Consider the following 12,328-nt stretch of genomic DNA (forward strand, 5'->3'; position numbering starts at 1 on the left):
CCGCTAATGCACTAATCATTTGAATAACACGCATAGCATCCAGTTTGATTGAAATTAGATTCCAGGAGGGTTTCTTCTCACTCCAGCTTTGTAAGATCCAGAACCAGGGAAGGCAGATGTCTTCATATGTGAGAGTTGGTGCTCTAGAGAGCATGCAGAGAGCAAAGAGACCAGGTTTTTCCAAGAGGGAGCACTTAAACATCACTGGCAATGTTGGAGCTTTTCTCAGCTTGTTTGTGAGTACTGTGGCATTATTTGACTACTGGCATATAACGAAGGAAGAAAAATATCTCCGTTCTTGCTTACCCTCTCTCTCTCTCACACACATGTGTACACACACACACACTCCACCCCCAATTCCATTCAGCTCTCTCGTGCAAGCCCTTTTTTTTTTTTTTTTTTTTTTTTTTTTGTAATCCATTTGTGTGATGAAGACACTGCACAATTAACATCCCCCATGGAATTAAATAAAGGGGTGATTATCCAAAGTTCATTAGCGCCGAAAGATTAGAAGATCCATGTGTCTCCATGTGATGAATGGAGAGGAAATACGCCACCAATTATGAAATAAATTGCTAATCGCATTTCTTGCGATCATGATTGTTGCGTTTGCGATGCCCAAAAAGATGCCATCTTTCAAGCGGTCCTTCCTCAGTGGTGGTACTACAAGATTCAGACATCTTGGTAGTGCCAGTGTTGGGTAGCAAGCACAAAGATGTTATAATCCCTTCCTTTGGATGACTTCCTTAATTATTCATATTGCACAACCATGCCCGTCTTCCAAATAAATCCCAGGGAAACAATTAACAATAATTGTTGGTGCCAGTGAATGAATATCCATGCGTTGCTAATTACTGTTTTAATTCCAATTGTGCATATTAATCGCGAAAACGAACTTAACGAAATCCTCCGTTGTCTTCGCAGCGATGCCCATCCTTGGCTCTGTGCCCGATGCCAGCAGACTGCGCTGGAGCAACAGAAACGTTCCTTCCAACCCAGAGAGTCCCCCAAAGTGTGATTCAAACCAGTTGGTAAGTCTGCGTTGCATCTGTTTATGATAGTTTAGTGCGGGAGGGTATATCCTCAAAGGGTGGAGTTTGTTCATTTCTTTTGGGTGGTGGGCAAGAAGGGGGCAAAAAAAAGTCGTGGAGCTGTGGAGTGTGGGTGTGGAAGATGTAATGAGTTCCCACGGCCTCACTACCCCCAGTGTGGCTGCAGCCAGGCCAGCACCTCCCCTTCAGTGTTTCTTGAACTCGGCTTGTCTCCTTGTTTCCATGCTTTCTGTGCCCATTCCAATAACTTCCAGTCATTTCCATGCCAACTCTCTCACTTGGCTCTCAGGCTGCCACGTATATCAAGCCTATAGGAATTAAAGTCTGTTACAATTGTTGGGAATGTAGATGAATCGCTAGAATGACGGCATTGCTCTCTGCTATTGATTGACTTGCTACACATGAAGAAATTCTGATCTTTTTATGCAGATTTTTTTTCTCTTAGAAGTAGTAAAATATTCAGTGGGGCACAGAACGTGTTATTACTTTTGATAACCACAAGTTGAAAACAAAGAGGAAAAGATTAATTGCTGTCTGGCTGCTGATTATAATTTGTTTTGGCAGTTCATTAGTATGCATCCTCGTGTTTGCATTTTTTGTCTCTCTTTTGTGTCTGTGACATTGTAAACAGCTGCTATTGAGCTTCAGGCATAGCCCCTTAGGTCTACTCTTTACCCCCTCCTCCTCTTGCGAGCGATTGGCAGATTGGTACTGTCTGTTGCAGTAGTAGTACTCTTTCATTGTGGCTGCCAACCAGTGCAATAAGAAATGGTAGTTTACAATGGAGAAAACATTGCGTATAGAGCGAAGGGAGTTGGCACAAAAAGAGACACTCTCTTCACTTCAAGACTTGAACAGTTCTGTACTTTCGTCTGGCTTCATCATGGTTGTGTTTTTCTTTTCTTTGATCCCCTGAGAAGTCGTTCCTTTGATTGAATGTGTTTCTAATTAACGCAGTAAATTTTACTCCAATTAGTCGTATCTGATACCGTAATTTCTCTGTTTGTTCTGTTCGCTATTGTTTTTGGCAGCCGGTATGTGAAGGGTATCCGTTTGTGTCGACTTGGCTTTATCGTGGTATATTTCCTTCGTCCTTCGCTGGATTTCGTGCCAGATGCCATTACGTTCCCGCTGGCACACCACTTGAGACCCGTAAGTGCCATATTACTCCTTGGCAATCCTCCAAACACGTGACTTTTACCCAAGTCTTTAAATGCCAGCTGCGAGGTTGGTTTGCCATCTTCAAAAGATATATCCTTTACTGTTAAATGAATGAGTTGGCATAGCATCTCCTGCCCAGATGGCTGGCTGGCTGGCATAGAGAGCGGTGCCTCAGATGGTTAGAGGGAGAGAGCAAGAAGGAGCGTAAGGGAGGAGCTTTTTCTTGTGCCACCGCCACACCCCCCTTTATCACTAGAACAACAAAACATCCTTGAGTTCCTATTGTTTTTGTTTTCGATTTTACGTCTTCTTAATTAATCCCATGTGTCGCTGCCACCGTTTCCCACGCTTGTGCACCTGGCACCAATCGTCTCGAATGGACTTCCTGTCTTACGTAGTCTGTGATCTGCAGACTTTTTGCTGTATTTCGAAGTACCTGATATCCACCCTTGTATTCTCATCAATGTGCCATGCTGCAACACCTAATCCATCTTATTGATAGCTCCTGGAGTTCTTTCAACTTGCATCTTCAGATCTTCATCAGATGTTCACAAGGTCCTCCTTGGATAGTCCTAACTAATGATGAATGTGCGTCTCAAGGCCCTTATCTTCACTCCAACTTTTAATATTGACTAAACAAGCCATTATTAAAAATAAAATAAATAAATAAAAAGAACAACAATTTTAAAAAACTTGAAAAAAGAGGGACTAAAACCTTATGATGCTACCAAAATGACAGCAGCATCCTTCCGTCTCCCTGGCTACATCTAACTACCTACCCTAGAGAGCGAGCAGAAGTCCGCCTTGGTGCTACCACTGAATGGATGGCACTGTGCCAACTTCTCTCTGCCATCAAGCGCATTCGCTCCTTGTTTCCCTTATTTGCCCATCCCCTTTCTATCTCAGTCCCTCTCTTACTCACCCTCCTCCTCTCCCTAGCCTTTCTTCCACATGCCCAGTACACCCAGCTTCCCTCGCCCTCTTTTCTTCTGTGGCTAGACATTAATTAACATTTGAGTTAATTGATTCTAGAAGCCGAGTTTCGAATGCAGGTTTTGTGCCCCGCCGTGTAACCCACGTGCCAGGCATCAGTGCTGCTTTGCCTTTCCTCTGCCCTGGTACTGAATGGTGATAGAGCTTCGACCAACAAATAGCAACCCTAATGTAGTGCAACAAAACCAGGGCGAGCTGTGGCTATTTGTGTCACAGTGCACAGTGAAGAATCTCAATCCCAGTTTATCAGCCTGTAGCTGATTGAAGTTGACATTAAACAGTTTGATCCTACAGGACTGTGTTGTCCTAGCATTTTATAAACAATCAGACAGCCGCCTATGCCCCGTGCCACCCTTTGGTTTTTCTTTCTTTGCTATATTTTCCTCAATTCTGTCTTCTTGCCTTTTCGCTCACACTACACACTTCTCTCTTTCCTCTCTCGCTTGCTCGGTTTGTAATTTTCTTTAATTGCTTCCCGATCATTTATCCTGCTTCCTACCGTCTGTTTTGCTGTTATTTTTGTCAGACACGAATAAGAAGCGTAACAGCCAAACGACTATGTATTCCGACATTTTTGATAAAGCACTGGTTAAACTAGCACTAATGATCTTTTCTTTCTTGTTGGTGATTAGCGTTTTCATCAGCAGCGCATATTTGATTAAATAATTATCTTGGACACAGCTGCTTTCTCTTTCGTTGCCTTTTATTCTAGTCGTTTGGTACGGCGCAGATGAGATTCAAAGGCGGGAGATAGAAATAGCTTAATTATTTAATAAAAATGACCCTCCCTTTCGAAGAGGGTATGTTCGCTGCTCTTAATTAGCAATGCAGTGGCTTGCTTTAAGTGTTGAATAAGAATAGACTAATTAAGCGAGAAGTTTATGGATGCTTCGGGTGCTGTGTGACTTCATATGATTTTTACCTTAATTAAATTGCCTCTATTTCTTTCGTTTTATATACTGGACACAATTTATCGTTGATAATTACTTAGCTGTATAATCAAAGTTGAGTCTTTTCTAAATCTGATGTTTCAGGGAAGCAGTGCCAAAGTGATTCATAGGTCTCAAACATGCTGTTATTATTGTTTCACACTTTTTTTATTATTATTAAATAAAAAGCAGCAACTGGGCAATTGAGGCAACAAGAGGAATTCATTATGCAAATTGGCCAGTATTTGCATAATGTCTTATGCCAAGAATATGCAAATGAGCCGTATAATTTATGAGCGCCTGCGTCTGTCTCATAGTGTTCCCATAACTTACAAAGAGTTTTTTTTTTTTTTTTTTCACCTCTCTTCTCCTCCTATCCAGGCTGGCACGACACGCACCACTCTAACAGACCAGACCCACACTAAACAAGCAAACCCACAAAAGGGGTTGCTGGCTGGGTACTTTGACTGGGTGGGAAAAAACTTGTCTGGCAGACTGATGGGGGGATAAGAAGGCGAAGGGAGGGAATGGGTGGTATGGGAGAAATGTGTAGGGGGGCACATAAATCCCTCTACAAAGGCTCAGTACCAGATGCTAATTCTCTAAAACAACTGCGAAACTAAATAAAATGAGAGGCAAAAAACAAAGGCGGAAGATTTTGACTGGGCGGAGCGACAGCGATTTCTGACTATTCCTTTTGTCTTGTTGTGTGAGCGTTTGTTGTTCACTCTTTCCCTTTTCTTTGATGCCCGCTTTTGAGAATGCTTTTTTTTTTTGCCATTGAAGCTGGCAGCTTTTTCCTCTTGTGGAGGATTTCCTCATGACTCAGTTGGATGAAGGCAGCCGAGTGCTGGGTGGGATGGAGAGGAGAGAGAAACATAGGAGAGAGAGGCTGTATCTCAAGGCATGCGTGTGTGGGCTCCAGTCAGTCTCCACTAGTACCCTGGGATGCCACCACTCAGCCCAGCCAAGCCCAGCACAGAGCCATCCAGGCTGAATCCAGGGAGAGTAGGACCAGACATCCTCATGTGTGATATAAATTGCACGCCAATTGTTTGGGCTTTTCATTCCCCAGCAGGATCCTGCTTGCTGCAATTATTCTATTACGACTCGTTTGTAACGATTGGCCTGCTTTGCATATTTGATATGAGGCTAATGGCTAAAGAGACAATTCCGGAGGAAAAAAGCCACCAGGGACACCGTTGGATAAAAGGCATCCTTCCCTGCACTCCAACTCACTGAGGACTAGAATGTTTTAAAAAAAGAAAAAAAAAGATGTTTGTTTTCTGAATTCTTCTTCAGGCCTTGTAACCACAGAAATTCCAGATGTCATGTCGTCATATTTTTGCATCAGCTGCCTCTGTCCTGGAAGTTGGAATCTTTCTGTGTTTCCTTATGCTTAGACACAGCTGAGATTGTGATTGTAGAAAGGTGTTTATTCCAAGACTACCCCATTGCACACAAGCACAGTGAGTGTGCCCACCTCTTCCTGAGCCTGAAGGGGCATCTGTTCCCTCCTTCTTGGACAATTATTGTGTAGCAGTGGACGTGTGTTTGTGTGTGTGTGTGTGTGTGTCTGTCTGTATGCCTGTGTGTGTTTGTGTCCATTAGGGCACATGAGAAGCAGAAAGAGATGAAGGAGGTTGTGTTATGTAAGTCAGCATGTCGCTCTCCTTGCTTGTTTAACAAATGTACACAGATATTTACACATGCTTTGATGAATGTCTCACCATCTCTGTTGCTGTATGACGACTTTGGATTATAGAAAATGAGAGACTCTCCCATCGCATTATTTATTATTTTATAATTTTACCTTTCGGCTGTTAAAATTCTGTCTTGCACGCTGTTATGGTTCGTTTCGCTGATTCCAGCTTGCACGTTTCTAAATTAGACTGTCAGATGATTTTCCATTGCTTTTTCATCTTGTAACGATTCTCGTTTTGCATTTTTTTTTAAGTCATAATTTCTGCTCCGTAATGAGGCTGTGAAATCGCCAAGGTTAGATTTCAATATGTATGGTATTCATGCGGCAATTAGTTGGACATGTAACTGTACTCACGGCTTTCTGGGATTACCCAGGGCATTTAATCTATTGAATGACACATATAGTAATATTTCCATTTAAATGCCGTAAGATGAATATGCATTAGAAAACTTGCATTAATGTACGGCTGATTTCACAAACTGGTTGCTTTAATAAGCAAAGTGATCATGTTATAAAATTGTTTAAGCATCACGATCACTGCAGCTTGTGTTCGCATGAAATTATTTTATAAATTAGCCCTCTTAATTACAGGGTTGTGTGATTTATTATTAGTGAATGCAAATACGTGCTGTTAATTACTGTTGATAAAAGGCACTAATGAAGAACGATTTGGCCATAAGAATGAGCCAAAACACTGAGATTTCAGCAAAATGGTACATACATGTATTGTAAGTTTTTAACTCTTATATCAGATACCTAAGATAAAAAATGTGATTGTAATAGTTTGGATAGTTTGAACAAGTGTTATTGTCAGAAATATAAAACGCGTTAAAAATAAAATGCATTCCCATGAAGGTTTCCATGACTATATATAACATGCAGGAATATACCGAAGTAACTCCTATTGTCTAATGATATTACATTTTCATGTAACTAACTTCCAAACTAGCATACAGTCTTCCCCATAGATGCTAACCCTACCTACCCAGATGAACCTTTCTCATTGGTGCAGTATGAGGCGGAGGATTAAATATGTCTATCCATCATTGGGGAAGCTAGTAACTTAAATCCCCACCTCTACAATTGTACAGGCTATAATTTAAAGTGATTCTGAATTTCCAGTATATATATATATATATAAAATTAAATTATACAGCAATCATCTGTTTACTTACTACAACTTTGTAAAATTCATTGCCAAATCAGGGTATTAAAATAGTTTTTAGCACTTTGTCAGTATGTTGCTCGGGACTGAACCAAAGAGAAACACGGTCAGTGTAGTACAATATTATCACAGTAGTCATCTGACTGAATGTAGTTGGTTAGGGCAATCAGCAAAACTGTAGACAACTAAAGTATTGAAAGTGTTTGCTAAAAAGTTGTGAAATTTGTTACATTGACTGGGACAGCACCCGCAAGGTTTATTGACTCTAACTTTGCCCCAATATACATTCATGCACTTAACCTTTAGGCCATATAGCTATTTTTTTTCAAAATTAGGTACTGTGTAAACCCAGTTTAAAGATCATGGAAATATCACCATATTGGGTTTTATTAAATTTTTTATAAACAAAAGTTGTCATGTATTTTATATATTTGCATTTCTGTTTATCACAGACAAGTTAAACTATTAACCAGGAAAAAAAATTGAAAACACATCTGTGCAACACCAAAGTTGTAATATGTAATGTGGATGTGGACATCATTTTTTGAAGCATAGAACATTGAAGCATTTGGCCTAAAAAGGCAACATCGTTTTTTTGCTAATTATGATTTTCTTTCTAAGAGCTATAAGTGACACCTTTCTTCTATGCAGAATTCTATTTCATAATAAAATAAATTGTCAAACATTTCCACAAACTTGCGTAAGTTATAGGTCTTCTCTCAATGAATCAGTTGCAAATAAAGTGCCTTGCTATTGGAAAATAATTACATGGAAAAAGTTGCTATACGCCCACCATTACCCGACTTATTTTACAGTTACATCAGATTGATATAAAAAGCCAAAAGTCAGGTACCTACATCATTTTCCAATATGTTTATAACTTCTCCAGATAACAGGACATCTGCGTTAATTTTTCTTTCTCTCTCTCTCTTTTTTTCTTTTTCGTTTTTAAAACTCATCTCCATAATTTTCCTCATAACCGTTTAGATGTTTTGCTCATACCGAGGCTACTAGTTTGTGGCTGACTCTGAACTCTGGCTAGCTTTAGCTTAAGTCATTTCCCTTTGTTAGCTTATTAGGATACCTAATGAGATTTAAGTATCTCATTAGGTTTGTTACAAAAATTTTCATAGTGGTTTGCTGACACTTACTTTGGTGAATTTTGTGTATTTCTTGCTCACAATGAAGAAGTCACTAATTGCCAAAGCTACATGCTATCATGTATGAGCAAGTATTTACCTGTGTTGCTGTATGCAGTCAAACAGCTCATACAGTCCCGATCAAAGGTTTAAGACCACTTGAAAAATGGCAAAACTAATTTTTGTATGGTTTATCTTAACAAGGTTCCAAGTAGAGTTTCAATATGCAACAAAACATTTCAAAAATTCGTTGCGGCATGCTTGATGCAGGCGTTTCCATGAGGTGAGTAGGAACATTTCTCCAAGTGGTGAAGACGACCGCACGAACGGCATCTACTGTCTGGAACTGTTGTCCATTTTTGTTAAAGTTCCTTGCCGTCCTTCCCCAAAAGTTCTCAACTGGATTGAGAACTGATGTTATTCTCCTGGAAGAAGCTCCTTGTCCTGCAGGCATTGTGTACTGTAGTGTTGTCCTGTTGAAAAACCCAGTTGTTACCACACAGACGAGAGCCCTCAGTCACGAAGGATGCTCTTTCCAACATCTGGACATAGCCAGCGCCCGTTTGACACCCCTGCACCTCCCGAAGCCCCATTGTTCCACTAAAGGAAAAAGAAAAAAGGAAAAGGCACCCCAGACTATTATGGCACCCCTTCACTGTAGCATGTAGAAAACATCTCAGGTGGGATCTGCTTGTCATGCCAGTAATGTAAGAAACCATCAGGACCATAAAGGTCTCATCAGAGAATAAAACTTTCTTCCACCCTTCAGTGTCCCATGTTTGGTGCTCTCTTGCAAAGCCCAAACGGTCAGTTCTGTGGCGTTCAAGGAGACGAGGCCTTTGAAGACATTTTTGTTTTTGAAGCCCTTCAGTCTCAGATGCCATCTGATGGTTATGGGGCTGCAGTTGGTACCAGTAACCGGCGTAATTTGGTTCGAGGATCATCCAGTGTCTTGACGGACAGCCGTTTGGATCCTCTGGCTCAGTACTGGTGAACTTTTTTGGGTCTTCCACTTGACTTGTTTTTTCCATAACCATTGCCATTCTTCAAGTGGTCTTAAACTTTTGATTCGGGACTGTATTTGCACATCATTGTATTTCTAATAGTAATTAAAAAAAGAAAAGAAAAATCTTTTTGCCTTTTAACCAGTGACCTGTTTTTACTAAACAGTTCTTGTGTGGTAATATGTGTGCTAAGTCTGAGACATGTCGGCTTGTCATACAGGCCTAGTTGGTTGGGACCTTTACAGCCAAACCAAATGATGTATGGACTTGCCACCAGCATACTTTTCTTACCACTGGTGTGGCACTGCAGTAAAGAAAATGTTTTTCGCCTGTTATTGTTTACAGCCATAATGTTGTCATAGTCATATCAAGTTGTCATGGCAACTTTGCCCAGCTGAAACGCTATGCCCCTTCATTGCTGTTTGCAGCTACATACTCTGGAAATCTTTGTTTATACTTGTTATAAACATGTTATGACTCATAATGGTAACAATAATGTCCTTGGATGAATAAAATCAAAATGGTTTAGTCCATCTATTGAATATATTATATAGTTTTTCACTTCCTATTTTTATTTTTTCATTGAGCAGCTTTATAGCTGAAAAGGAAAGGGTTTCTTCCATAAGAGTATTAAATATACTCCTAATAAAATCAACAAGGCAAGGCATCAGATTATTTATCTAGGTCCGAGGGGTTAATGTTTTTTTTTTGTTTTTTTTTTTTTTTTCCTGTATTTTCACGTAACTTTTCACACTGAGAAGGAAAATGTTTGTTATATGTTTCCGTTTTGATGAACTTGTTTGGAGAGTAAAGAGTTTCAATAAGATAACATTAAACATCAATACAAAACACAAAGCTTAAGTAAAAAAGTACCAATTTCTTCGTCTTCTGTTGCTGTTGTGGATTTATTTCTGCCAGATTTTTTCACTATAATTGTGATAAATCAGTTTTGGACTCAGAATATAGTGTTTGATTATATCTGTCTTTAAGAACAAGATAATTTGTTGTAATGCATTCTTCTAGATCGTACACAGTTAGGTTGGCTCTCTAAAATCTGTGTAAAATGATCTTTTAATACACGTAATTCCTAAAATATGATTGTTTGATGAAATTAAATGAATTTTGGGCACACTATAATCCTGAATATTTATCAGCTTGGTGAATGTGATAGCATAGCTGTAGCCTGCAACCACAGTATGATGGTACAGAGTGATTGTGTTTTGAAGGAAAAGCATAAATGAGAAGCAAGGCTAGATTGTTACTTTCATTGACAGCTCCCTCCACATTCAGTGCACCCCTTGATCTCTCAGCACACATTAGGAGGTGAGAATTTATTTCAGCACAAGACGTTCCCATAAAAGTGGCAATCTTGTTCCACTAACATGAAGGTTTTAGCATTCTGGTTAACAGCATCTGAAATCACAGAGACGCAAATGGATCTATCCACAAATCCAGCCATCCATGAATAATGTCACCCAGCCTATGTAAAAGCATGTATTGTTGGGGGGGGGGGAAGTGTGCTCTCTCAATTTAAGGATATAATTGCATTTCGCCTGTGTTAAATATAGTTTAAATTTTAGCAATAAGATTTTTAGGATCTGGTGGGGGTTGAAAAGGTATCTGGTTCTAAAAATGTTATAAGAGGTTGAATTTTGTTTTAGCAAAACGTGAGTAAGTAGTCACCTGCTAGCTATTACCTCGTGTGTATGAATGTTTCACTGTGTTGGGTTTTCTCAGCTTTCATAAAGCCCACGCAGCATGTTTCCTAGTGTACTGATGCACTCTCTCTCTTGCTTACTCACTCGTTCTCTCGCTCAATCTCATCCGCATGCATGCAAACATAAGTACATGCATACATTATAAAGAACGAATGCCTAAAAGTCCTGTCTTTTTGTAGCGTTTTTTGGTATTATTTTTGGTGTATTATTTAGTACCTGTGTAAATATAGGCTGATAGGCTGAAATGATATTTAATGTGGTCTTGACAAAGACATCAAAAAGAATCAAAAAGAAAGATCTAATATAGTCTTATTGGAATTTGCTTAGCTTCCACATTTTTACAGACACTGAGTGTAATTTCAGCATCTGGACATTGATATTGGAGGCTTAACAGAAGCCTTTATTTCAGTGTTTGAGTAGATCCTGCTGTGAAACACATATAGCCTCCTCCTCAACATCATCAGGTCAGAATTCAATGTGCCTTTCTTAACAGCAGAATTATACTACCCTGTTGCTGTGGCAAGTAAAAAAATGCCAAACGTGACATTTATATATGGCTACAACAAGTCAGATAGTTGAGTTTAGCCAACTTTAAATTTAAATCGCTGCTTCTTAGAATTTTTCTGTCAATGTTTAGTGAGATGTACAGTCGATAAGATCGCTGTCTGCCTGTGCCTGAATCGGCAGCTCAGAAAGTCTGCTTTGTCAACATGACAGCCAAGCTCTGTGTTATCTGTCATTGTCTAATTATATTTTCACATTCGTCGTGGCAGTTATTGCAGTGCAGGTATTTGCATGTGTCTGTGTGCATGTGTGGATGTGTTTGTGCATGTCTTCTGCCTCATTGCACTTCCCTCTGCTCTTACCAGCAGATGCTACCACAGCCCCCCTGCCTTCTCACCCTCGATGAACCGGAGACAAGTGCCAGAGGGTAAACACGTCCACTGCCACATGTCCCTAAATGGTTGCATTTAGCATGCACCACATGCCACATTAGTAGAAGCATACTCATCTGTGTACTCGCACATGCACTCTGATGAGTCTAATCCTGAAATGCACACCTGTACAAAGGGGACTAACGCTGTGTTAAGCAGTTATGTTGACTACTGCATTCAGTGCACATTATCGTAGTTGTAAGCAGAATCTTGCATTATTCAGACTGGGTAGAGGGAGTGCAGTAATTAAGACTCTTGTAGTCTTTTCATAATTCATCTGCATTAAAGCCTCAGCAGTTTTACTGGGATAAACACAGCTGGCACATGATGGGATGTACGACGAGACTATGTAGTACCTGCTGCAGACTTGCTGTCTTTTCTTTTGAGCACACAGCTAGTTAAGTTTGAAATTGGACATTACCTTTAGTTGGTTTAGCTTTTGATTAAATAAATAGCTATTGTCCTTCATGATCTCTGCCAGTGTAGTCTCTTCTTATGCGCTAACACCAATTAGGTTTTAAAATCTG

The sequence above is a fragment of the Simochromis diagramma genome, unplaced genomic scaffold (genome assembly GCF_900408965.1).
Source record: "Simochromis diagramma unplaced genomic scaffold, fSimDia1.1 OVJJ01000603.1, whole genome shotgun sequence".
In the NCBI taxonomy this organism is placed as follows: Eukaryota; Metazoa; Chordata; class Actinopteri; order Cichliformes; family Cichlidae; genus Simochromis; species Simochromis diagramma.